The sequence below is a fragment of the Taudactylus pleione genome, unplaced genomic scaffold (genome assembly GCF_031769625.1).
Source record: "Taudactylus pleione unplaced genomic scaffold, aTauple2 ptg001880l, whole genome shotgun sequence".
In the NCBI taxonomy this organism is placed as follows: Eukaryota; Metazoa; Chordata; class Amphibia; order Anura; family Myobatrachidae; genus Taudactylus; species Taudactylus pleione.
The window spans coordinates 999,486-1,026,269 of record NW_028286277.1 but is presented as its reverse complement, the minus strand read 5'-3'; the positions used below and the strand labels follow the sequence as shown (position 1 = coordinate 1,026,269).

General features: G+C 47.9%; 2 long non-coding RNA genes across 2 annotated transcripts in view; one reads left to right on the top strand and one right to left on the bottom strand.

The window, feature by feature from the left end:
• The window catches only part of LOC148436237 (uncharacterized), a 56,068-nt gene extending 42,303 nt beyond the window's left edge, over window positions 1-13,765 (top strand). Inside the window, exons 2-3 of the long non-coding RNA XR_015876489.1 lie at window positions 12,534-12,744; window positions 13,453-13,765. This is a non-coding gene — a long non-coding RNA (uncharacterized LOC148436237). The remainder of the gene's footprint in view (window positions 1-12,533; window positions 12,745-13,452) is intronic.
• Window positions 1-26,784, bottom strand: part of LOC148436236 (uncharacterized) — a 590,534-nt gene that overhangs the window by 506,831 nt on the left and 56,919 nt on the right. The window lies entirely within an intron of this gene.

The window sequence follows — 26,784 nt, the reverse complement described above, 5'->3', positions numbered from 1 at the left end:
CATTACTCAGCGCAGTCTCCCATATACAGACTCAGTAGCACACAGATATACAGTTGTCACATATTACATTACTCAGCGTAGTCTCCTATATACAGACTCAGGAGCACACAGATATACAGGTGTCACATATTACATTACTCAGCGCAGTCTCCCATATACAAACTCAGGAGCACACAGATATACAGGTGTCACATATCACATCACTCGGCACAGTCTCCCATATACAGACTCAGGAGCACACAGATATACAGGTGTCACATATCACATCACTCAGCGCAGTCTCCCATATTCAGACTTAGGAGCACACAGATATACAGGTGTCACATATCACATTACTCAGCACAGTCTCCCATATACAGACTCAGGAGCACACAGATATACAGGTGTCACATATCACATTACTCAGCGCAGTCTCCTATATACAGACTCAGGAGCACACAGATATACAGGAGTCACATATCACATTACTCAGCGCAGTCTCCCATATACAGACTCAGGAGCACACAGATATACAGGTGTCACATATCACATCACTCAGAACAGTCTCCCATATACAGAGTCAGGAGCACACAGATATACAGGTGTCACATATCACATTACTCAGCGCAGTCTCCCTTATACAGACTCTGGAGCACACAGATATACAGGTGTCACATATCCCCAGAGCCGTAATTTGACAGGCCCAAACAGCGCCCCCTGACCTGTGGTGCCCTGTGCGATGGCACCGGCCGCACTACCCTAGCTATGGCCCTGCATATCCCATTTCTCAGCGCAGTCTCCCATATACAGACTGAGGAGCACACAGATATACAGGTGTCACATATCACATTACTCAGCGCAGTCTCCCCTATACAGACTCAGGAGCACACAGATATACAGGTGTCACATATCACTTTACTCAGAGCAGTCTCCCATATACAGACTCAGGAGCACACAGATATACAGGTGTCACATATCACATCACTCAGCGCAGTCTCCCATATACAGACTCAGGAGCACACAGATATACAGGTGTCACATATCACATCACTCAGAACAGTCTCCCATATACAAACTCAGGAGCACACAGATATACAGGTGTCACATATCACATTATTCAACACAGTTTTTTATATACAGACTCAGGAGCACACAGATATACAGGTGTCACATATCACATTACTCAGCGCAGTCTCCCATATACAGACTCAGTAGCACACAGATATACAGTTGTCACATATCACATTACTCAGCGCAGTCTCCCATATACAGACTCAGTAGCACACAGATATACAGGTGTCACATATCACATTACTCAGCGCAGTCTCCCATATACAGACTCAGGAGCACACAGATATACAGGTGTCACATATTACATTACTCAGCGCAGTCTCCTATATACAGACTCAGGAGCACACAGATATACAGGTGTCACATATTACATTACTCAGCGCAGTCTCCTATATACAGACTCAGGAGCACACAGATATACAGGTGTCACATATTACATTACTCAGCGCAGTCTCCCATATACAAACTCAGGAGCACACAGATATACAGGTGTCACATATCACATTACTCAGCGCAGTCTCCCATATACAGACTCAGGAGCACACAGATATACAGGTGTCACATATCACATTACTCAGCGCAGTCTCCTATATACAGACTCAGGAGCACACAGATATACAGGAGTCACATATCCCATTACTCAGCGCAGTCTCCTATATACAGACTCAGGAGCACACAGATATACAGGAGTCACATATCACATTACTCAGCGCAGTCTCCCATATACAGACTCAGGAGCACACAGATATACAGGTGTCACATATCACATTACTCAGCGCAGTCTCCCATATACAGACTCAGGAGCACACAGATATACGGGTGTCACATATCACATTACTCAGAACAGTCTCCCATATACAGACTCAGGAGCACCTAGATATACAGGTGTCACATATCACATTACTCAGAGCAGTCTCCCATATACAGACTCAGGAGCACACAGATATATAGGTGTCACATATCACATCACTCAGAACAGTCTCCCATATACAGAGTTAGGAGCACACAGATATACAGGTGTCACATATCACATTACTCAGCGCAGTCTCCTATATACAGACTCAGGAGCACACAGATATACAGGTGTCACATATCACATTACTCAGCGCAGTCTCCCATATACAGACTCAGGAGCTCACAGATATACAGCTGTCAAATATCACATTACTCAGTGCAGTCTCCTATATACAGACTCAGGAGCACACAGATATACAGGTGTCACATATCACATTACTCAGTGCAGTCTCCCATATACAGACTTCGGAGCACACAGATATACAGGTGTCACATATCACATTACTCAGCGCAGTCTCCCATATACAGACTCAGGAGCACACAGATATACAGGTGTCACATATCACATTACTCAGAACAGTCTCCCATATACAGAGTCAGGAGCACACAGATATACAGGTGTCACATATCACATTACTCAGCGCAGTCTCCCATATACAGACTCTGGAGCACACAGATATACAGGTGTCACATATTACATTACTCAGCGCAGTCTCCTATATACAGACTCAGGAGCACACAGATATACAGGTGTCACATATTACATTACTCAGAGCCGTAATTTGACAGGCCCAAACAGCGCCCCCTGACCTGTGGTGCCCTGTGCGATGGCACCGGCCGCACTACCCTAGCTATGGCCCTGCATATCCCATTACTCAGCGCAGTCTCCCATATACAGACTCAGGAGCACACAGATATACAGGTGTCACATATCACATTAATCAGCGCAGTCTTTTTTGGCAAATAAAGTCGCCCAACGTTAGCTGAGTAGCACGGGAAGTGGCGGCTCATTCGCGCCATGCAAGTCACGCTGTGTGGCGTATTGAAGCCAAATGTACGAGGTCACATTGTACATTTCACAATGCTGATCCAACATTGTTCAAATATATGGTAACTAAATAAGTGCACAGATATTGGAGAGGTAGTGACTGTATAGCCCTTACCGTATGTATTGAGAGAAGAAGCAAAATTGATTTTTAACCTGAAAAAAAAAATCCTGCTTTATGATTTAATTCTGTAATTCATTCTATGAAGCTTTCTTACAAATTAAAACATTATATTAATATTAAGATATATCAGTCCATACAAAAAGATCTGCCATTCCATGATGCCACTGTATATTTTTTTTGTGACTATGGGGTCTATTTACTAAACCTTGGATGGAGTTAAAGTGAACAGAGATAAAGTACCAGCCAATCAGCTCCTAACTGCCATATCACAGGCTGTGTTTAAAAATTGACAGTGGCTGGTATTTTATCTCCCACCACTTTACCTCCATCCAAGGCTTAGTAAATAGGCCCCTGAATATTTCCAAACATCTCCGTCACCCATCCAGTTACAGGTTGAAATCACATTACATACATTTTGGTATTGTACCTTATATAGATGTGTCCTCATAAGCTATTGCTCAAGTTGCGCCAAATAGTTCCTCCCAGGGCCCCCAGCAACTCGGCCACGCTGAGTGTCTTTCTTGTTCGAAAATGTGAGTCTTATTCTCATAAATAAAACTAAGGGGTCAAGTTACTAAGCAGTGTTAGGAGAGTGAAAAGTGATAAGAAAGTGATAAGGTGCCAACCAATCAGCTCCCAACTGTCATCTCACAGGCTGTGTTTGAAAAATGACAGTTGGGAGCTGATTGGCTGGCACCTTATCACTTTCTTATCACTTTTCACTCTGTCTCCTAACTCTGCTTAGTAACTAGACCCCTAAACCTCCTAACGGTTGGGGATTGCCGTGCGCGTGCATCAGTGATAATAACGCATACATTAGCTATTTTATTTAAATAACAAATTAAATGAAATATTAACCCTTTAGTTACTAATATCAATTAAATTAATTTAAGTATGATGGCAAAGAAAGAACGGGTAACAACAGCCCAAACCCTACACCATAAATACTCTAACCACAAAAAGCCTCCACTCAAGCCTTCCACCTTGACTATCCACCCGGCAACCTGCCGTACTTTCCCGCCTAAAATTACCACCGATGAAAGCACCAAACACTAAGAGAAATAGGGATGGAGGGTGGGAAGACAGGAACAAGAGCCTCCAACCAAAACTAATATCACAGTTAAATTTACAACCCTAGATCCCATAGGACTATTTCATCTCATGATGCTCAACACAGGTCCACCCCCAGCCTACTAGGTTTAACCCACTCCATTCCTATGCAGTCATTTCATTTATCAACTGAGCAGGGGCGTATTAAAAATGGGTGCAGGGTGTCACGTCGCACACCCTGCACCCATACTTTTTAATACTTACCCCTAAAAAGGGGTAAAGGCTGCACAAAACACTAGGAAAATGGCTGTCGCGGCTCTCAAAGCCAACTCAAATATTTTCCTCTCCTCAGCACGGGCTCCAAGCCACAACAACCTCTCTCAAAGCCAAATCAATTATTTGACTCTTCAGTACCGGCCTCAAGCCGCCTTTTCTATTCTTATAACCAAACCACATTTACTACCAACAGCATCTTGAACCAGCTTCTTGCCGCATCAATAGTGTACCAACTCCTGTTCTGGATGATATATCTACTATCCACTATTTAGTCTCCATTCCAACTATTGCTCTCACCATTGTATCCTTTGCTCCTCCATGTGAATTGCTACTACCTCGAGCTATAAGTCCAGGCGGCCGCCTAGGTACCGGTGAATGTATCCCATCTTAATGATCATTTAAACTTACTACTTACTTAAGTCTGTATTACCATGATCAAAGTGAGTATAGATCGTAATTTGTATTCTATAAGAATATTGAGAAAGACACATTGACCTAAGTGACTGATGTCTGAAGAACAATGATAACTATATTCTAGACATATTTACACTGTGGGAGACGTATCAAGCCTTTGCTGATACAAATACGTAATTGTTTTGAGCCGTAGCTGCGGTTCCTTCTTCTAGCAGGTACCTGGCGTTACTAAGCGACCAGGACGCCGTGTCAGGCCGGCCGGACTGGCTGATGGTCCCGATGGTTGCTAAGCAACTGTGACCACAGCAGCCGCAATGATTCCTGGTCCCGGCTGATGCTCACCTGCAGGCTACCTCCTCAGCTTTAGCCCTACCAGCGGATGTCTTTATACTATTTACCATTCGTTGCTGCTGTCCTGCCCTTTGATTACCCCTGTAGTCTTACAACCATTGCTATGACCGAGGTCCCAATCTTGTCTCTGGTTTTATCCTGTATCATTCTTCTCAACTCATCCTGCAATCTCCTGATAATTATATAAGCCCCTACTGTCGGAAATAAGACCTGGCAGCACCCTAAGTACCGGTGAGTGCATGTAACTCTAAGGCAGTGGTTCCCAAACTCTGTGCTACGGCACCCGGGGGTGCCTTGGGACACTTGCCGGTGCCTCAGGTTGGTGGTCCAGTGCACAATCGAATTATTTCTGTTCAATATAATGTAAATATGTGGACAAACAGAAGCGCAAACCTGTCACCCACTACATAAATGAACTTAAGGATGACAGGTTAGCACAATTTACTTCACTTTACTACTTCACTACATTTTTTTCTGAATTTTTGAATAGCAAACTTTTGGCTTAGGGGTGCCATGAATACAATTCTGATGCACTAGGGCGCCGCGATTCCATAACGTTTGGGACCCACTGCTGTAAGGGAACAACGGGTGGCTGTTCTAGGCAGAAGTCCTTCCCAGCGTGACTCTAGCTGTTTTATGTAAATTATTCGGGAGCATCATAACAGTTATTTACAGATTTGTTATTGAAATATTTGTCACTACTAAGCTTTACTTATCTCTGCATTATCATTTCTTTCCCATTACTATTCATATGATAAAATGCTGTATATGCAAATAAATGCTGTAAATTTGTTGTAAAGATGTGGCCATTTGGGTGTTTCTAATATCATCAGTTACACATTTTGATCACTGATGCGAGACAGCATATCTTCACACAACACTGACAAGAAAGCCTCCAGCAATAATTATCTGATTCCCATAATCTCATTGCAAGGACTGTCTGTGCATAACAATTAGTTTGTGGTTGGGATCAGCACCCCTGTGGATGACATTAGTAGCCCAGGCCCCTTAAATTTGTACTCCCCATGTCCCCCTCATCTTGGCCCTGGGTGTGTGAGTGAGAGAACCAATCACAAGCCTCAGTCTCTTGATTGTGGCTTATGCTTAAGCTTCCTGCTAACATCTTCCCCAGTTTTCAGCCGGGACGGTAAGACCAATGGAAGTGCAGCGGCAGACCATAGGACAGTTCAGAAAAAAAAAAAAAAGTTTATATTTTTTCTAAACTTTTTTGTGTACTGCTGGGAGAAAACAGTGTCCAAGCAGCCACCGGAGCCAGAGGAGGGACCAGAGCGCTGGAGGGAGACGCCGGATGACATCACCAGCTGGAAGCAGGTAAGTGTCATCTGCTATACGCCACCTCACAGGGGCGAATAGTAACTCCATCAAATTCCAAAAATACATAATTTTCGGAATTTGATGAATACCATAATTTCCACATCCCCATACTAATGTACTAATGTACTAATGTATGGGGAGTGTGGAAATGAACGCAGGGGGACTTAACCAGGAGATACAGGACCTCATTCAGAGGCGGTCGGAGGATGCAAGCGGTCGCTCAGAAACTGGGCGGCCACTTGCATCCTGACCGCCCGCCTCCGTTGCGGTCATTAGGCTGTGGGTTTACACCCACAGCTCTAACGACCGCTCGGGTGATGGTCGCGATGGTCAGAGACCATCGCGACCATCGGGGCTTACGACGAGACCCTAGGGTAGGGTCTCACTTGTCGTAAGCCCTGGAGAGCTTCTAGCTCTGTCACTAGTGATGTCAGTGGGGCCTCCCCCAAACGGTAGGCGTTCCCATGGGAACGCCTCTGTTTGGGCTGCCACCCCCCGGCCCGCCTTCCAAACGGGGCAAGCTGTCAATCAAAATCGACAGCTCGCCCCCTTTGGAAAGAGACCCGCTACAACCAGCGCTATCGGTTGTAGTGGGTCTCACGCATGCGCACGAGGGAGCCGGCTCCCTCGTGCGCATGCGCACTGGCCAAACATCAAGGCGGCCGTGCGGACGTAGACCGTACGGCCGCCTCTGAATAAGGTCCACAGTATCATACTGTAATGAATACTAAAATAACGGTATTTAAGGAAAATGTCCTTTAAAAACGTTATTTTAGTGCTGTTGAATAGGCCCCACGGTATGTTGCCCTGTTTTATTTCCTAAATTGGTAACAGTTGGTAACACCCCTGTTGTCCCCCTGACCGGAGTCTGCAAAAACCTGAGGTCACAGGACAGAAAAAGCTCATACTGTATAATCATCTTAAATATTTTTGGTGTCCCCCCTGACATTCTGATCCCCTGGTCACAGCCACTCATATTGTAATTACATCCCTGAGAGAAGAAAAAAGCTATTTCGTGGTGGTTACTTAGATAGTCTGGGATGAGAAAATCACTAACCTGTAAAGTGTTCCAGCTCTTCTCTGTAAGATGTAACATTTTATAGAAAACATTATGTAGACAGCACTTTTGATAGCATGAAATGTCCTAGTATTGGCTGGGTGCTAAATTATGTAGACATTATGAGCTGTATTTATGAACCTGATCTACAGTATGTCATAGGACTTTCTGACTAGGAGAAAGAAAAAAATAGCAATTTCCTACATGGAGATGGCTCGGCTTTCATTCCAACTATCAGACAGCTCTCTGACAGTTTTAATCAAAGCATAAACTGGCTTCCGCCATGTTGTTTTATAACTGCTTTGTAACATACAATAAACCTCTTATTGGATGATGGGTGTCCCCTATGCCAGCCACATAGGCCCTCATTCAGAGCCGTACGCTCTGAGCAGAGCGCACGCTCTGAATGAGGGCCGCCCTCCATAATTATGGAGCGTCCTCCTGGACGCTCGTATAGCTGTGGGTCACCACCCACAGCCTATATGAGCGTGCAGTTTGATGGTCGCGATGGTCAAGACCATCGCGACCATCGCCACTGCGAGCCTGTGCCTGCGGTTGAGTTTTTCAACCGCAAGGCCCGGAGTGATTTTGGCTCTATCAGAGCCAAAATCACTCCCACTGACATCACTAGTGATGTCAGTGGGCCGGCTTCTGACGGTAGGCGTTCCCTTGGGAACGCCCCCGTCAGGGAGGCACGCCCCCAGCACGCCCACCAAAGGGGGCGTGCTGTCAATCAACATCGACAGCACGCCCCCTTTGATCAGACACAACGAGCGAAGGAAAGTCCTTCCTCGTCGCGTCTGGCGCATGCGCACGACGGAGCTCCCGCCGTCGTGCGCATGCGCAGTGCACAACATCGACCCACTTGCGAGTGGACAGCCGCTTGCGAGTGGGTCTGAATCAGGCCCATAGTTCATTAGAGATGTGCAGTTTGTTTCTCCAGTTATCCAAATCCACCCGAATTTCGTGAATCCGGACAGATCCAAGTCATGGTTCTGACTTTACCGCAGTTCGAAATTCAAATTTCAGGTTTTGGATTGCAAAAATTACATGATTTTCGAAGTTTTTAAAAACTTTTTTGCATTTTTTTTTTAAACCCAGATCCAAAACCAAAACACTTTAGGGTGGTTTTCTTACCCCCCCCACCCCTAAAAAAACCATGAACAATACAGATCCAAAACCAAAACAAGGGGTTCAGCACAAAATTCTATTATTTATTACAACTTTAAATGAAACATAATATACTGTAAACTTAAAAATAAAGACAAGGGGACATAACTTTGGCAGAACTTGGTCAGCTATTTATTTATTTACTATGTAATTAATTCAATATTCTATGGTAGCAAAGAAGAAAGGACTTTCATAACAGGCTTGCCTATCCTCCCCGGCCATTTGGCCCGGGAGCCTCCTGAAAATCGTGTTCAGTTCCGGCCCCCCCGGAAAGACAGGCAAGCCTCCCGGCAGCCGCCGATCCCCCCATCCCCACCCCGCGATTAATAGTTACACCCCTGCAGCGGAGGGGGCTTGTGACGTATTATCGGCATTGTGTAGCGGGGCGGAGCCAAAATGACACGATCGCCCCACCCCCACAACACCCACAAATGCTCGTCAACTGCCCGGCCACTCCCCCTTGTCCCAGCCATGCTCCCCCTCCTGCTGATCTGGCTGCTCCCTCCCGTAAGGAGCAGCCATACAGTCGGCAAGTATGGGCCATAACTGGGCAAAATCCAACAATGCACAACTAACAACAACAAATAAATGCATTGTAGGCGGCTACCGCCCAAGGGGCCTATATCGACACAAAATTAGGCTATCCAGCTCTCCTTTCTAAACCTGACTACCCGTCCCATTAAGGAGGTGTTGCTGTCCTCGTACGGATGGTGCAGGTCATACTATAGCCTCAAAGGTAAGTGCATCCTAAAGCAATCAAAATCTGCACCTGGGGCCTGATTCATCACGGATCACAACTGCAACAGCGTATACAGATCGGCCGATGGTGGATGCGCATGCACCGTAGTGCGCGTGTGTGAGTTAGCATTGCGATCGAACTGCAATCACTAGCTCAGATACAAAGCCATTGCAGACCGAGAGATGGGACGTCAGCGTTTGGGGGTGCTGACGGAGTGGTCAGAGAAACGCAGGCATGCTTGTCCGTATGGGCATGCATAAATTAGCCGCTGTGACGGCATAAATAGCCTGAGTACTCACTGTGGCCCTGATTCTGAGCAGGACGCTCTGAAAGAGCGTTCACTCTGAATCAGGGCGTTTTTTTTTTTTGTGTGCGGCCTCCTGGCCGCTTGCATAGCTGTGGGTGACCAACGGCCAGGATGATGTCTTGACCATCGCGACCTTCGGGACTTGCGACGAGACCCTTGTGGTAGGGTCTCGTGGTCGCAAGCCCAGAGAGCTTCTGGCTCTAATAGAGCCGGAAGCTCTCCCACTGACATCACTGGTGATGTCAGTGGGGCCGCCCACAAACGGCAGGCGTATGGGAACGCCAGCGTTTGTGAAGCCACCCCCCCGCCACGGCTACAAAACAGGGTGAGCTGTCGATCAACATCGACAGCTGCCCCCTTTGTAGTGAGCCACGGAGCAAGAGAATTTCTCTCTCGCTCTGGGGCTTGCGCACGTGCAGTGCGGCCATTGCGCGTGCGCAGAACACACCATCGACCCGCTCGCGAGCACTCAAGCGCTTGTGAGCGGGTCTGAATCAGGCCCTGTGTGCAGCGAAGTTAGCAATTTATGAGTAAGGTCAGACCTGTTGTAATTGTGCTTGAGGGGCTGATGTTACTCGATGTTCCCCAGGGGTGTATTTATAATGGGTGCAGGGTGGGTGGGGCACACGGGCCTCTGGGTCCAGGAGGATGCCCGCACTGCACACCCTGCACCCATTATACTTACCTCTCTGGAGTCCCACATCGGCGCCGATGTCTGCACTGTAAAAACGGCTTGAAAATGACCACCGCTGCCATTTTCCCGTCGTTTGCGCATGCGCAATAGAGGAAAAATGACTGCAGCGGCCAATTTCCTGATGACCTGCGCATGCGCTGTAGACTCTGGGCACGCTCAGTGCGCTGCCGGCCGCAGGACAGAGAGGAGGGGGCCCATGACGGAAATTGCACACAGGCCCCCTCCTCTCTAGAAATGCCCCTGATGTTCCCGATGTATACGCAGTACTGCAAGATATCATGGATGTAAGATAGCGGTAGTGGGTGTCTCTATCCTGACTGTGCAATGGCTTTGCGTTTGCATTCATTAGCCTATTCTCACAGCCAGTGGCGTCCTCACCTTTAGTTGCACCCGGTGCGGGTGTACAAGCAGGAGCGCGGCGCAGCCGCGCGCGTCGGGGAAAGGGTCGGGGCCTCAGGACAAGTGGGCGGGGCCTCACATGTGGGGGCGGGGCCACGCACCCGAACCCTGGTTTTAGCGTCTCCGGGGGGGTCCAGGAGGTGCGGGCTGCCCCCGGGGACCAGTGTGTTTGTAGTGCTGGCTCCTTCACTGTGACAGGAGCCGAGTGCTGCACGTAATTCTACAGTGCAGCACCCGGCTCCTGTCACCAGAGGGGGAGTCTGCACTTCGGTGTCACCCTTCGGCGGGTGACACCCGAGTGCGGACCGCACCCCCCACACCCCCCTTGTGACGCCACTGCTCACAGCAGACCCGCATGTGTAATCACTGCTGTGATCGCAATAGCGATCGGTATTGAATAAGGCCCTTAGGTCTGCTGTTCTGCCATTCTGGTGCATCCAAAACAGTCAACAAAAAGTGAACCAACTGAGAACCAAGCAACTGGGAAGCTTCACCAACCAAAGAGACCTGGGCCTATGAAACACTGCATTAAATCACCCCTAGCCCTACCATAGGCTGGCACAACCAGGTGACTGGATCCAGGATCCAACCCCAGCATTGCGGTTTAAGTCACTTCATCTATATTCTGCATACAGTGTATTACTCTGCTTCTGTTCTGCTGTGTCCTTATTTATGTAGCATTTTGCGCTATATGACGCAAGATACTGCGACTTAGATGCCGTGCCATGGATAGCTAGTTTCAGACGTCGTTTTCACATCACAGCTGCACATGAACAGGATTGTGTTGTACTGGGGGCTCAGCATTTATACTTTTCTCAAAATCATGGCAGCGTAAATTGGCATAATGTTGCATGGCGGGATGCATGATGCAGGTTGGTCCTACCGGCCCCCGGTGTCTTACAGACAAATCCACTAGTGGTGTACAGGAGGCCGGATTCATCACTGATTGCAACTACAACAGCTTACGCAGATCGGCTGCTGCTGCATACTGCGCATGCCTATACACCGTAGTGCGCCGGCCAGCATTGCGATCGCACTGCGATCATCTACGTAGATACAAAACCATCGCAGAGTGAGGGACGGGGGTGGTGACTGGGGAATGGTCGGAGAAACGCAGGCGTGCCTGTCCGTTTGAACGCTATTTCCTGGACGTGCATAAATTAGCCACTGCAATGGCCTATGCAACTTGAGTACTCACTGCGTGCGATGAGACTTAGGTCAGACCTGCTGTAATTCTGTGTGATAGAAGCACTGATAAAGTGGTCAATGGCAGATACGTTTGTCCTAGATTTTTGGCCTATGTGTTCTAAAACCCCCAGGAGAAGTCTGTTGTGCTAACAGACCAGAGTGTCGGCTTTTGAGAAAAGCCGGATTGGGTCCTGGGGGTGTGGATGTGAGGAGAGGGAGGGCTCCATCCACAGGCCACTCCAGGTTTTGGGCCTTTCAGCCTGGTAACAGACTCATTAGGGCTTGCACCTGGACACTGCTAATATAAGCATGGTTTGTTTGTGGCTGAGTGTCTCACACCTGGGAGAGCAGGCAGACTAGCCTGTTCAGAGACTCTTGGGGATAATCCTTGTAAGTACTGTGTACGTGTTTTGTTGATGGTTAGGGCAATAGGACCTACCATTATTATAGACAGGGAATCTGCTGTGTAGCTAGTGCCCAGCTGGGCTCGGACTTATGTTTATGTTTTGTTTATGTTTATGTACTTTGGCACAATAAAGACTGGTTCCGAACAGCTTGCATGAGAACCCCGGACTGGTGTGCTGTTTCCCGGCTGCTGTGTGTGGAAAAGAGGGAGTCCATCTACCCCAGGAGAGAAACCCTTGTCCCAGCCGTATCACATCTGCTTGAGGGTCCGATGTTACAGATGTATACACAGGATTGTGACGTCTTACGGATGTGCAAAAGCATTATTGGGCATCTCTATGCCGGGTGAGCAGTTACAGACATTAGCATATTTTCACAGCAGAACTGCGTGCATAATCCTAGCTGTGATCACAATAGCGATTCGTAGTGATTCGTACGGGATGCCGACTGTCTAAATGCCGACCGTCGGCATCTCAAATGTTTAATCCCGGCAAGTGTCTAATGATCGCCTGTCATTAGACCTACGCCAGGTGCCCGACACCCGGCTTACCAATCGAAGGTGCGCTGGGCGCGGACAACCGCGCGGGGGGGAGAGGGTTAGGGGCTCCCAGGTGGGACTTAGGGTTAGGCATCCCCCCGGGAGGTTAGGATTAGGCTAGGGGATGGGGGGGTTAGGGTTAGGCACCCCCGGGGGGAGGTTAGGGTTAGCCCCCCCCCCGGGAGACTTAGCGTTAGGCTGCGGGGAAGTGGTTAGGGTTCGGCACCCCTCAAGGAGGGTTAGGGTTAGGGAGGGAGGCTAGGTTAGCAAATAGAAAAAAATACTTACCTGTCGGGATCCCATGCAACCGGCGGTAAATCATACTGGTCCCAATCAGGCCCAGGGTATGCATTCAATTTTTATAGTGTGCAAAACTTTGCAATTTTGTACGTTTGAGGATACAGTAGGTGGATGAGGACACGCCTGTGTTTAGGAATACATTGTAAATCTAGTTTTATTTTGCTAAACTGTTAAAAATAACAAAGTTCTTCCCACATTTTGTTTTTGAACCTCAGGACCTTGATGATTTCTTTTCAACAACATGTCACATAAGGATGTGAGGGGATTAGAGGAGTGGATAAACATGGAGCAGAACAAGATGTGGGATTAACTGGCTGAAGGCCACAATTACACTGTATGGCGAGCTGACAGTCATTTAACGGGCCAAATTAGTATTACTCACACATCTACTATGTACACTAAGAAATGCATGAAACAGTGAACGATCAGGAAAAAGGTTCCTGAACATGCATGAACAATCCAGGCCAATCAGAGAAGTTGTTGTTGTTTTTTTAACAGTTTCCTCTGCTGTGTGTGTACTGTATAATACCTATGGATGTAACATTGTATATAATATGCATATATCAAATAAAGAAATTAACAGGCAAGAGCTTTTTTTTAAATAATGTAAACAGTATTCATAGTTAGTGTGTGTGTGTGTGTGTGTGTGTGTGTGTGTGTGTGTGTGTATATATATATATATATATATATATATATATATATACACTATGTAGACAAAAGTGATTGGACACCCCTGCGCAAGCGGAATGCATACCATGAATACCATTGCACACGTGTTCCAAATGGCCACTAATGTGGCGGGTTCAACAAGAACACTTGGTAGGGAGGCCCATGCACTTGCAGTTCTACAGAAACAACTAAGGGCCTGATTCAGACCCACTTGCGGGTGCATAGCGCTCACAAGTGGGTTGATGGGCGGGCAGTGCGCACTGTGTGTGCGCGAGCCCCAGGGCGAGAGAGAAATCACTCGCTCCAGGGATCGCTACAAGACAGGACGCCTGTCGATGTTGATCGACAGCTCACCTCGTTTTGTAGGCGGGTTGGGGGAGTGGCTGCACAAACGGAGGCATTCCCGAAGTAACGCCTGCCATGTGTGTTCGGCCCTACTACATCACACATGATGTCAGTAGTAAACTTCCTGCTCTATTAGAGCAGGAAGTTCACTGGGGCTTGCGGTGGACGAGACCCTACCACAAGGGTCTCGTCGCAAGCCCGATGGTTGCGATAATCGCGACTATCGCCAGGCTGCCCACTAAAGCTGTGAGTAGTCACCCACAGCTTAGCAGGCGACCTGGAGGCCAGGGTAAAAAAAAAACTGGCCCGCCCTGATTCAGAGCGAGCGCTCGCAAATAGCGAGCGCCTCTGAATCAGGGCCTAAGTTTTTATCAGGATGACAATACCACCTATCATGTTTTCAGACGACGCTGGACTGGTATTCAGAAAATTCGGTAACCTGGATGTACTGGCCAGCTCAGAATCCAGGAACTTGTGGACAGTTTGCCAAGAAGGGTGTCTGCAGTAATCCCTTTAAAAAAAAGCATTTTTGTGTTGATTGTTTTTTTGTGTTGACAGTTGACCCTGTCGATCATTTGTACCTGTCGACCTACTTACATGTCGACACTTAGAGTGTCAACATTGTGTAAATGTCGACATTTTGTCCCTGTCGACCTATTGACTGTCTAATATCTGGGATCTATCTAGACATTGTCTACCTTTTTACTGCAGATTTTTCAACCGGATCCTGTCAGTGCAAATGTGGTGCGCAGGGGGCACCAATACGGGGACTGGGCAGATATAAGCCCATTCACAGGGGCATAGCAGCTCCATGGAGGCCTCTCCCAGCCCCCCAACTGGCTATGCCCTTTTGACAGTATCTTTGAAGGAGCCACTGCTGGTTTCACAGTTCCTCCTGCTAGAGGCTGCCCACTCTAGAAAGTGCTGGGGCACATCTAGATTATTCTAGACTGTAAGCACTGGGGTTATTAACAAGATTGAGGCACATTTAATTGCAAAACAGCAAAATCGGTGATCTAAGCATAATGGAAATGGCCCCCTGGAACTCGAATTAAAAAAATATATTGTATTGCAAACATTAAATAATTATGCAATGTGTATATGCATTAATCGTTTCTTCATTTAAATATTGGCAAATACTGAAAATACTTAGGGCTCTATTTATTAACATTATTTTTACTAAAATAAAGTGAAAAAGGGTGTTTTCACACCCTTTTCACATTATTTTAGTTTCACCTGTAGTTACTATAGGGCAATTGGAGTAGAATTAGTAAAATTCTACTCCAACCCCTAATTATCACTTATTTTTAGTAAAGCAGATCGCATTTCCCATAATTGTAATGGGAAATGTGATCCGACCAGAGTTACTAAAAATAAATTGTTAAAAAATACCGGGGTAAGCCCTGTGATAATAACGCCACCTGGAGGCTTAGCGCCGGGGGGCGGGGCTTAGTGTCGGTGGGGGGTAGCAGCAACGGTGGGTCGGCGCATGCGCGGGCTCTAGTCGCGGTGTTTTTTCCGAAAATACCGCGACTAGAGTGCGGATGGGATCCGCAGGGACAGAGCTTTATCGCAAGCTCTGTCCCTGCAAGGGACTTATAGTAAATCCCTGTGATATTGCCTGAATTTGCAATGCGAATTCACTAGGTAATATCACACTACAATCCGCATTCAATATGCGGATTGTAGTAAATAGAGTCCTTAATCATTCTGCAACTACAGTAGCAGATTCCACCATTATCTCATCAAGCTGTACTCTGCAGTAGGGATGGCCAACGATCATCGATAGTTATCAGACATCTATGGTTAAGTACTGGTAAATGGTTTTTCCATCACAAGGAGAGATCCAATAGTTCTTTGCCATCACTGTCAGATTAGAACCTGATGCTTTTTTCCTTTTTATGTTGGCACGAAGCTTAGCCTCCCCACTGGCACCCACTAGTGCCTGCCCCCTTAATTATCATTGGCCTGCTGCCCTCTGTACCCCCCAGCAGAGGTGACCATCGAGTGGTGCAAACTATTGATGGATCACTATAGATGGTATAGTGCCATTGACGGTAATCACCGATGGTAACCATCAATGGACAGCCCACTGATGGGTATCCCTACTCTACAGGTGCTCATGTTGTCATGTTGCCAAAGTCTTTGCACTGACCACTTCCATTTGCCACGATTAGACTGCAAACCAATCAGATGGAAGTGACCTGTATGTGTCTCAACGACCTGTGAAAAATGTTCTACAAATATATATATATATATATATATTTTTTTTGCCTGAGCTTGGAGCTATCTCTTGATTGGCCGCCTGAGGCTGTTACAGCCCTGTATTGGCTATCTGGCTGCATTCCATACTGCTGAATGACACAGTGTTACACACGGCAATAGTCAGATGAAAGGAATGGTATATATTCCCGGAAGGCTTAGATCGCTCACAAAGGAAGCATATCTCTTTTATCTAAGCACTTTCCATGCGCATGACAAATCTAGTTCACCTCTATAAGTAGCAAGCCAGGCACTTAGCAGAGAGAGATTTGCTCCTGTGGACACTTCTCCACTAACCAGAGAGAAACATACAGTTGTTATTGATGACAGCCCTTGAAGGGTGATGCTGTACCCAACAAGGGAGAGTGAATTACATCCTATCAATTAGATCGCTGCTTGCAGACCTCGCCATACAGAGAGAAAATGAAGAGCTTAACTGAAAACGATATAATTAAAATATATACGTGAGAATTTATGTAACGGTGCCTTGAGACAGTAAAAGCGCTAGCAATGGCACAACTTGTGCGAGGGAGACAGTAGAGATTCATAACCTTGGACAGCGCCAAACACATTTTGTTCTGGATTGATTACAAAGCTACTGTATCTGCAGCAGATTTCAGGAAGGAAGCTGATGCACACAATCCAATTATGATCATTGGCTGATCGGCACCAGTGTCGGACTGGGGCATGAAGGACCCACCGGGGGAATGCAGTGATAGGGGCCCATACTTAGGGGTGTGGCGAGCCTCCACAGAGGCTGGGCTAACCATTAGAGAGCATGGTCTGGGCCCCTTAAAAAATATATATATAACATACTGCTACATCATGCATGATAATGTACCAGATTAATAACAGCAATGCATTGTAGGAAATACACCATAGTCCTGTGCAGTATAATGTAATATATGTATAATGTATAATTCAAAAGCACAGTCTGTAACCTGTTCCCTAGAGGAGGGGTGGGCCCTCAGACAGTGGGGCCCACCGGGGTTCCCCCTGTACCCCTGTGGGCCATTCCGACCCTGATCGGCACGATAATTGGATAGTGTGTATGTAGGAGCATTAGCCAATAAACGGCTTCAAACGATCCTGTAATGGTCAGATAGTGTGGTTGGAATAGCATTTGCTGAACATGCTGTCTCATACCCAACCTTGATCCCGTTGAAGAGAGCACAGGTGCACACCGATCCTATAATCGCTCTGTCGGATCGGAGAGTTTCTCGGATCCGCACACACTATCTGATAGTGTGTACACAGCTTTAACTCACCGAACTCTTGCATATCCCAGCATAGGCAATTTTCTCGGCAAAAGTTGTAGACTGTGCCTTCTTCCAGCCCCAATATGGTGGGAGGTTTGCTTGCCTACTTTCCTGATCTGCCCTCCAGGAGATCAGGGGAACATGAGGTCCAGGTTGGAGGGATGGGGTGTGTTACTATGAGTTATACAATTCTGGCTCTTCCCCCCACAATATATTTGCACTGATTTGGGAAATCACAAAACAGGGACAAGGCTGTGACGACAATACACAACGCATCATCTTGCCCCTCGCCTACTTCACCAGCGAAGTGCATGCCTCCCAAATGCCCAGATTTCAGTGGACAGTCCTGCATTTCCAGTGCTATCACGCTATCCCACTCACAGGCTGCAGTGTCCCACGGGCATTCGGGAGGTTAATAGACACTCTGTCACCGGTGCTATGCATGCAGCGTCCAATTAGAGCCTGGAGGATGCAGGGGGCAGCCCAGCAGCTTCTAGAGTGCTGGTCTCAACCCCAGCATGACAAGAAACATGATGCATGGTCAGACCCCTAAAACGTTGCACCCCTGGGAGCATGGTCTAGCAGGCACAAGGCCATGTTCCCGTTTGCGTGTGCACCCAAGGCCTGTCACTGAAATTCCGATCGTTGGGATGTATGGAAGTGGCGGGATATGGGAGGGTTGTCTGTACTCGTGGAAGCCTGGAGAACTACTCCAAATTCAGGGGTCTCGCAGAAACTGCAGGAGAGTAGGCATGTATGTAAAAGTAACATTTGTAACAATGCACTGACTGCAAATGATAAGAACATTATAAATCAGAATGGCAGGTAGACAATGACACAGCTATACTACATACCTCAGAGACTGAGACAGACTGTCACACACAGACCTGTATGGAATGCGTCACCCTTAATGTGACCCTTGCTAGCAATGTGGTTAATTCTCTATTATCCCCCATGACCTAGTGGGAGTCTTCTTAGTACATGAGCCCAGAGATGGAACAAATCGCAAACTGTGATAATATAGCGGAGACGTAACGGAGTTACAGAGGTCGGAGGCAGATAATGGTGCAGGCGGATGTCAGGTAGACCACATATTACCACAAGGGGAGCAAAGTGTGGACGTAAGATCCCTATTATCATATCAGAATGTGACCCAAGGACGAGCCGCACTGTTTACTGTATAATGGGAGAATTCCAACTGCTGAATGTACTGTTCATACACAGGGAAATGAACCTCCGTAAAAAGACTATTACTGCAAGTCACCAAGGAGTTACTGACCCATCTTATGCAGGTTACGGAACACTGATTTTACTTTTTATATCTTTATGTTTTAGAGTAGGGGGCTATTGCCTGTAATACACGTTATAACACACACTGAGTAGTGACTGACATAGCCTAGACCACAGGTTCTCAAACTCGGTCCTCAGGACCCCAAACAGTGCATGTTTTGCAGGTCTCCTCACATAATTACTAGTGAAATAGCTGCACCTGTAGATCTTTTAAACTGTGTCAGTGAGTAATGAATACACATGTGCGCCTGCTGGGTGACCTACAAAAAGTGAACTGTGTGGGGTCCTGAGGACCGAGTTTGAGAACCACTGGCCTAGACATACAATGACAGACACTGACACAGACTAACACAGAAAGACTAACACTGACACATACAGACTGATGCTGACACTGACATTTACACATACAAAGATGTTGGTCACTCTTCTCTAACATTGCTCACCAGTCTTGTTCCAATCATAGTTATACAGGGAAAATAAATAGTATGCTGAATATTAAATAGGAAGTTATTTTACAGTGATGTTGTATTATTATTAATGCTATTGTTGTAATTATTAGTTTTATTATCATTACTATTGTTATGGTTTCTTATTATGTTTGATTCATATCACAGAGTGAATGCACACAGTCTATGTAACAGGTTAGTGTGTGACTGGATGGTGATGTCACAGAGTGAGCACAGTGCAGTCACACAGTTTATGTAACAGGTTAGTATGTGACTGGATGGTGATGTCACAGAGTGAGCACAGTGCAGTCACACAGTTTATGTAACAGGTTAGTGTGTGACTGGATGGTGATGTCACAGAGTGAGCGCAGTGCAGTCACACAGTCTATGTAGCAGTTTAGTGTGTGACTGGATGGTGATGTCACAGAGTGAGCGCAGTGCAGCCACACAGTCTGTGTAACAGGTTAGTGTGTAATTAGATCGTGATGTCACAGAGTGAGAGTAGTGCAGTCACATAGTCTATGTAACAGGTTAGTGTGTGATTGTAACCTGATGATGTCACAGAGTGAGCACTGGGCCTGATTCAGACCCGGTCGCAAGCGCTCGCAACCAGGTCGATGTTTGCCCACTGGGCATGCGTACGACGGAGCCGGCTCCGTCGTGCGCATGCGCGAGACCCGGCTAGCGACAGGTGCTCCGTCGCTCCGGGTCTTGCACCAAAGGGGACAAGCTGTCGATGGTGATTGACAGCTCGCCCCATTTGGTAGGCGTGGCCGGGGGGTGGCTTCACAAATGGAGGCGTTCCCAAGCGAACGCCTGCCATTTGTGGGCGGCCCCACTGACATCACCAGTGATGTCAGTGGGAGAGCTTCCGGCTCTATCAGAGCCAGAAGCTCCCTGGGGCTTGCGGCCACGAGACCCTACCACAAGGGGCTCGTCGCAAGCCCGATGGTCGCGATGGTCTTGACTATCGCGACCATCAATCTGGCCGCTCGCTATAGCTGTGGGTGGTCACCCATAGCTATGCGAGCGGCCGGGAGGCCGATCCAAAAAAATTTAAAACGCCCTGATTCAAAGCGAGCGCTCTTTCAGAGCGTCCGGCTCTGAATCAGGCCCGCAGTTCAGTCACACAGTCTATGTAGCAGGTTAGTGTGTGACTGGATGGTGATGTCACAGAGTGAGCGCAGTGCAGTCACACAGTCTATGTAGCAGTTTAGTGTGTGACTGGATGGTGATGTCACAGAGTGAGCGCAATGCATTCAACCAGTCTATGTAGCAGGTTAGTATGTGACTGGATGATGATGTCACAGAGTGAGAGTAGTGCAGTCACACAGTCTATGTAGCTGGTTAGTGTGTGATTGGATGGTGATGTCACAGAATGAGAACAGTGCAGTCACACAGTCTACTTTCATGTACTGTAGCAGGTAAAGAAAATCACACAGCGCCCGTGTCCCAATATCGGTGCTCTGTTCCACCGTCTCTTCCTTCACTACTGGTAAAGGAATGAATTTTTGTAGTGGAAGTGGCTAAATGGGCAGTCCGGTCCTTTTCAAGTACTGCTCAGGTCTTCGAGAGAGTGGCTAGGCCCCATCTTGATTCGATCACTCTTCCTGTCCCAATAGATGCATCTGAAATGGACTGTGGGACTAAAATACTCTCTCGGTTTAAGTGGCACTGCCCTCTCCTGGCTTTCCTCCTACCTATCTGATCGTTCCTTCGCTGTGTCCTCTCATGACTCCTCTCCCCCTCCACTTCCACTAACAGTAGGAGTTTCCCCAAGGTTCTGTTCTTGGACCTCTCCTTTTCTCCCTATATACATCCTCTTTAGGTGAACTCATTAACTCCTTTGACCTCCAATATCATCTCTATGCAGATGATACTCAAATTTACCTTTCCACCCCTGAGCTCTCCCCCTCGCTCCTTACCCGTATCTCCAACTGTCTCTCTGCTGTCTCTTCGTGGATGTCCCAACGCTTTCTTAAACTTAACATGTCTAAGACTGAGCTGATCATCTTCCCACCCTCTTCCACTACATCACTTCCCACAATTTCATTATCTATTGATGGCACAACTATCTCCTCTAGCCCCAAAGTGCGCTGTCTTGGAGTTATCTTAAACTCCTCCCTCTCCTTTAAACCGCACATTCAGCACCTCTCGCAGTCCTGCCGTTTTCACCTAAAAAATATCTCCAGGATTAGACCCTTCCTCACCCAGGATGCCACTAAAGCCCTCATCCACTCACTGGTTATATCCTACTGTTACCTTCTCCTGGCTGGCCTCCCAGTCTCTCACCTCTCTCCACTACAATCGGTTCTCAATGCTGCTGCTCGGCTCATCTTCCTCTCCAGACGTTCTACATCTGCTTCCCCTCTCCTTCAAGCCCTACACTGGCTCCCCTTCCCCTTCAGATGCCAATTCAAGGTTCTTACATTCGCCTACAAAGCCCTCACCAAATCCTCTCCCGCATACATTTCTGACCTTCTCTCCCTTCACACTCCTGCCCGTCCACTTCGCTCAACTAATGCATGCCGCCTCTCTTGCCAACTGATTACTTCCTCTCACTCCTGCATCCGAGATTTTGCCCGTGCTGCTCCCTACCTTTGGAATACTCTCCCTCTCCCTATCAGACTCTCCACTTCTCTACAAATCTTCAAACGGGCTCTCAAGACCCACTACTTCATCAAGGCCTTTCAGCACTCATCCTAACCCACCTCATGCTCTTTCCTTCCTATCTTCCCCTTCTGTGTCACGCCTGCCTGTCTGCCCCTCCCCTTCTGTGTCACGCCTGTCTATCTGCCCCTCCCCTTTAGAATGTAAGCTCTCACGAGCAGGGACCTCTTCCCTCATGTGCTTCTCTTTACATTTTCTTCTACTCTCTACTCCCCATTAGGGCACCTAACACGGGACTGCCAACTCCTGGCTGCTTATTGTGAGTGCTTTAATCACTATTTCAGCAATGTATATAAGTTGTGTCCTTGTCCTGCACTGTAATGTACTGCAAGTTACTCATTCCTTGTTCATTTATTAGTTCTATGTACTATGTAAGGCACTCGTGATGTCAGTGGGGCCGCCCCCAAATGGCAGGTGTTCACATGGGAACGCCTCCGTTTGGGCAGCCATGCCCCCGGCCCACCCACCATAGGGGGCGAGCTGTCACTCAACATTGACAGCTCGCCCCCTTTGTTGCGAGACCCGGAGCGACGGAGCGCCCGTCGCTACCCTGGTCTCATGCATGTGCACGACGGAGCTGTCTCCGTCGTGCGCATGCACTCTGGGCCACCATCGACCCGGTGGCGAGCGCTCAGCGCTTGCGACCGGGTCTGAATCACTCCCACAGTCCGATCGCAGTGGAGCCTTTGAGCACTGGGATGCATATCCATGCACAGTACGCAACAAACGGCCAACTGCGTGCGTAGTTGCAGTTGCGATCGGCAATGAATCAGGCCCTCAGAACTGAGGGGCCGATTCAGACCTGGACGCTAAGCCGCGATCGCTCGCATTAAAAAGGGGCCGGGTATGCAAATGCCACCATTGCACTGTCTGGCTTAAGAACGACCTCTATGTCTTAGAGAGCGACAGCAGAGTGAGCGCACGCCGGTGTAATGACTCCCACTTTTCTTTCTTAGCACACATCGTCTCCAGGAAGTATATGATTAATCAAAACCATCGAGAGCCATCGAAGCAGCACGCAACGCTTAAGGTAGAGCCTACCCCGCCACAAGCACTGCGATCACTACAGGCTGAAATACAACCAAGTGACGTGTACAATGGCGCTTCCATGCTAACTATGGACGCCCAATAAACATCGTTTTGGCGCTCAGACATGCGTTCGCACCACCACTCCCCTGTTCACAAGCACCTTCACAAGCATAGCGAGCGTTTGCGGCTTAGCGTCTGAATCGGCCCCTGAGTATCTTGCCTCAGCCATGCTTGTCAGCAGAAAGAGAGCGCTGCAGCTGATGTTGTTGGCTTTTATAAGCATCCTGTTTGAGTTGGGGCTAATTGAAATGGTTTTCACACGTCAACAGGAGTTTTAAAACAAGTGCATTGATTAATTGCATTGAGGTGCGATTTGGGTGCGAGTATTGTCAATTTGGTAAACTCGACTTTTAGTAAATTTGTGACTTGCATTGGTACCAATGTAATTTTGACAATGTTTGTTTTGATGGTGCTTTGAGCCGATTTGGTCTGTGAAGTCGTGTTCGACATGCGGTATACATGTGATTCTACCATTAGTAAATTCCCAATTTGCAAAATTGCACCTTTATCATGGATTTTGGTCAAATCGTCCAAACTTGATTCTTAAGGGGCATACACACTAGACGAAAAAAGTGAACGATATGAATGATAACGATAACTTTCAACGATATATTGTTCATATCGTCCAGTGTGTATGCACCAAACGACCAACGATGCGCGCTTACGCGGGTCGTTAACAATGTTAGCTGTCGTGCAAACATGCAGCCCAATCTGACGATAGGCAGGATGATGTCTCTGAATGATATCGTTAACGATATAGTTTAGTGTGTACACCCAATATCGTTTGTCCTGCACTCCAGCAAGTTCAAGGGAAATCATTCATCAGTATCGCATCATCTAGTGTGTATGAGCCTTTAGTTATACCCCTTTTACACCAGAGCTAAAACCCGGGTTATTGCAAGCTCCCTGGTGTAAAATGGGAGAGGTTTGGATCACCGGGTCAAGTAAATAGCAGGGTTTAACACAGGCTAAGCCCGTGAAACCCTGCTGTGAGAACAGCGCACTCCGGGTCACGATGACCTGGAGTGCGCTGCTAGCCGGCCGATTGGTCCGGCTTCAGTGGTGCTTGGAGATGATGTCATCTCCAAGTGTCCACTTTCACGCCGGGAAAGCCGGGTCTATGCAGACCCGACTCCTGTGTGAGCGGCGCAGACTCGGGAATATCCCGTGTCAGCGCCGGCTAAATTCTGGGTCTGATTCGGTTAGGTACTCTGTCCCTGATTCAGAGCCGGACACTCTGAATCAGGGCCAGAGTACCAGCTATAGTGAGTGGCCAGGAAGATGGTCGCGATGGTCAAGACCCTATCACAAGGGTCTCGTTGCCGCAAGCCCCAGAGACATTTTGGCTCTAACAGAGCTGAAATCTCTCCCACTGACATCACTCGTGATGTCAGTGGGGCCGCCCCCAAACAGAGGCGTTCACATGGGAACGCCTCTGTTTGGGCAGCCAATCCCCTGGCCCGCCCACCAAAGGGGGCGTGCTGTCACTCAACATCAACAGCACGCCCCCTTTGGTACGAGACCCGGAGCGACGGATTGACCATCGCTATCCGGGTCTCGAGCATGCGCACGACGGAGCCGGCTCCATCGTGCGCATGCGCTGTGGGCCACCATCGACCTGGTTGCTAGTGCTCAGCGCTTGCGGCCGGGTCTGAATCAGGCCCTCTGTTCCAACCCCAGGTCAGACCCGGAATTTTGGTGGAAAAGGGGTATAAATTTCCCCCTAGCAATTTATAGCCCAGATGGGTCGTCGAAATCCAACGTGTTGCACAACCAGATTAACTGATTCACTTTTTGGTCAGAATCGGCGAACGCCATACATTACCAATTTTTTTTTCTTTACACAATCATCTGCAAAACACAGAATTGCCCGAATTGATTGCTGATGTATGGGTCCCATTAATCCTCTACAGAGCTTGGGATCACCTGGTTCCTGATGGATGAGGCTGGTAATTTAATAGAAGCAGGATGTGAACACAGGTCTCATCTGTATCAATATGCAGCTATTCCATTCCATCACCACTTCCAGCAGCTGCGCTGTGTAATACAAGTGTTACATCCTTCTGTGTGGATGGAATTAGCCTATTTCAGCACTGATGGAACATCTTGATTTTGCAGCAGATATTTCCTTGTCTGCGACCACAGCAAATGAAATTCAGATGTATCACCCCCACTGAGAGCCTGCCGTAGAATGGATCTAATGTAACTACTTTAAAATGAGAATAAAAACAATCTAGATACTTGTCTTATCAATTCCTGCCAAAGGATTTCTCTCAGGACCTCCCGGCCTGCAGCCTAGACCACTATTAGTTTATTAATATGTCTCTCAGCAAGTTTCTTTATCTCCCGCCTTCTAGCATCCAGCCAGAAGCACAGTCACAGGGAGATTGTGATAAATGGATAGTGAAGAGGCCAGTGGTACCTCAGCTATAACTGGTTCTATCATTCTAGGTCTGATTGAGAGGTGCACGCTATTTTATGTCGTGGGTGATGGTTTCCGTACAGGGAAGCCCACAGGCTGCGGCACTTATATGCCGCGGTGCGTAGCAAGTCACACTGTTGGAGATTGCACCAGCTCTACGGAGCCACAAAATCTCTGCCTGAATTTTGCCGCCGATGTCGGTGCAAGGGCAGCAAAAGACGCAGTCGCTGACTGCAACATGGCCGCATCTGGCTAGTCACTCCCGTATTACCACCAAGAAATGCCCACCGAAATTGCCTCTCTTTGTTCTGTGGAGCTCATTCAGACCCGGACGCTAAGCTGCGCTATCACACAGCTAAAAGGGGGCCGGGTATGCAAATGCCGCGATCGCACTGTCTGGTGTAAGGACGCCCTCTATGTCTTAGAGAGCGACGGGCGAGCAAACGCACGCCGGTATAAAGCCGCCCAGTTTTCTCTCTTAACACACGTCATCTCCAGGAAGTGTGTGATAATCAGAGCCATCGAGAGCCATCGGTGCTGGACGCAGCGCTTGAGGTAGCCCCTACCCCAACGCAAGCACTGCGATCACTGCAAGCTGAAAACAACCAAGTGACGTGTACAATGACGCTTCCATGCTAATTATGCGCCCCCATGAAACTCCAATTTGACGGGCAGACACGCCTGAGTTTGCATCACCACTCCCCCGTTCACAAGCACCTTCCCGATACCACCCACAAACGGCGCTGTCACTCAAAATAGCGTCCAGCCTGTGTACTACAAGAGCCGCAGTGACTGATTCCCCACCGCAGTGACTGATTCGCGCATGCATACTTTGACGCATACGCAAACATGCAATAATCACCCATAGCGTGCGTACGCGAACGGGTCTGAATCAGGCCCAGTGTCTTTTAGCAGTAACCATCGGGATGCTTGCATAGTGCGCCTCGGACAGACTGAAAACATCGGTCACTTGCGTGCTGGACCGACCCACGCTTGGAGGTACAGCCGTCATCATTATCAGCAGACACTTGTCGCAGTCCTATAATGAGTAATAAATGACAATGGAGTGGAACGAGTCGGAATTACATGTACACA